The sequence below is a fragment of the Passer montanus genome, unplaced genomic scaffold (genome assembly GCF_014805655.1).
Source record: "Passer montanus isolate IOZ18808 unplaced genomic scaffold, ASM1480565v1 scaffold453, whole genome shotgun sequence".
Taxonomy (NCBI): Eukaryota; Metazoa; Chordata; class Aves; order Passeriformes; family Passeridae; genus Passer; species Passer montanus.
In genome coordinates this window covers 1-2037 of record NW_024369407.1, presented here as the reverse complement: position 1 = coordinate 2037, position 2037 = coordinate 1, and positions in this window count along the sequence as shown.

The following is a 2037-nucleotide window of genomic DNA, read 5'->3' as shown; positions in this document are numbered from 1 at the left end:
TTAACACCTCAGCTGAAATCGTTAGTTCCCAGTTGATTTTGATGTTGAAAGCACTCAGTGTAGCTGCTCTCCATACAAAGAAACCTTTAGACATGTTTACTCTTACTGCCAGCAGAAGAGAATTTCCAGCAATTTCTGCAGTTTGTAGTAGTAATCCTAGTATTTGTGTGCTTCAATAGTTTATCTGGTTTGGAATAGGAGGAAAATTTCTGTTGGACTGCTGAGAAGCTGGACTCGGCTCTGTGAAACACACATGTTAAAGACCAAAAAACCCAGGCACCTCGTCTTTATTTTCCACTCGGTGAGGAGGTGGCGGCCCCGGCCCAGCCCCCGTGCCGGCCGGGCCGGGCCGGGCTCAGAAAAGGCTGGAACTAAATTCTAACTCAGCTGGGGCTGGGCTTAAAGGTAATAGAGGGAAACTGTAAGAAGAGGAGACTTCTTTATAGTAGCAAAGTACTGGGATAAATTCCCAAGAGAAACTGGGAAATCTCTATCAAGAGCAGCTCTTGGCAAAGAGGTCAGGAATCCATTCCCCATGCCAAAGTCAGGCTCAGGGGGCTGGGCCAGACAACATCCCTGGCTTGATCCCACCCCTGCTTTCCAAAAATTGCTGATAAATACAATTGTGCATTAACACAGCAAAGTCTTTCCTTCACTTCTCAGGCTTTGAGATGCCTCAGGTTGAGATGCAAACCCTGCTCCTACCACTTTGTTGTGCTCAGACTTTCTCCCTTTACCCAATTTCTTGAGCAACCAACAGCTCATAGGTAGTCAGGCAGGCCAGGGGCTTTTCCACAGCTTGTTTCAGGCAGAAAAGGAAGGGAAGGAGAAAAAAATAAAGAAAAAAGAGGACAAAAAGGAGGCTGTCCTGGAAAGTGCAGCCTGGCAACCTCCAGACAATAAAACACAAAGCACACAGGCAGCTCCTTGCAAGTGGGGGCTCACAAGCCTCTCCACAGGGCTGGTGGAGAATAGCTCTTTTTATACATCTCACCACAGCCTCATCCCCAGTGTGGGCTGTTTTCCTCCACAAAATCCATAGGTGTGTGCTTGCAATGGAAGTTGCTAAACAACTGCCTGAAAAACACAGGTGGGAAAGGGGGCATTTCTGCCTTACAGACCAGCTTAGGGGAGCTGGCTTAAAAAATACATACACATATATATATATGTACACAGACACGTGATCTGTATGTCTAGTCCAAAACCAGGGCATTAAATATATATTTATATAGCTCCAAACCTTTCAGACCCCAAAATTAACTGAGCAGAAATGATTTTTTTCTTAAAATTGTCTGGTTTTTAACAGTTCACACAAGCAGCAGTCATGTACTCCCCTTGCTCACAGGGCAGGTGATTGGCTGCTTTGCAGGAATAGAAATCATCTCCTAAGGAAACCACAGCCGAGGCTCATTAGGGTCATTAAAGCTCATTGGGGCCCTCAGGTACATACCTGGGGCCTCTTGACCCCCACAGCCTCAGTAAATCTCTCTGTTCAGGGATTTTGGAGACTTTTGAGTGCCACCAGTACAATCATGTGGGAAGTGCTCACTCCCCTGCAGTTTTTCTCTGTGAGGTAAGGATTGATGAAGCTTGTTGGTAGAGTCAGGCCTTTCCCTGCCACTGCAATGGCAAAATAAATCTCTCTGTTCAGGGATTTTGGAGACTTTTGAGTGCCACCAGTACAATCATGTGGGAAGTGCTCACTCCCCTGCAGTTTTTCTCTGTGAGGTAAGGATTGATGAAGCTTGTTGGTAGAGTCAGGCCTTTCCCTGCCACTGCAATGGCAAAAAGGGAGGAGAAGGCAGGAGAAGATGCTGGGGATGGGGTGGGGGGACTTTTGGAGCTGAAGGTCATTTAGAAGAGAAGGAAACTGAGGTTTGCAAGCTTTGGTGCAGCAGCCCCTGTCACTTCCAACCTGGCGAGTGCAGCCTGGCCACCCTTTGCCAAAGTCCACCCTGATGTCACAGCTCAGTGGCAAGGTCCCTGTGTGCCTCTCTGACCTGGGCATGGTGACCCGGGCACTCTGACTGCTCTGCT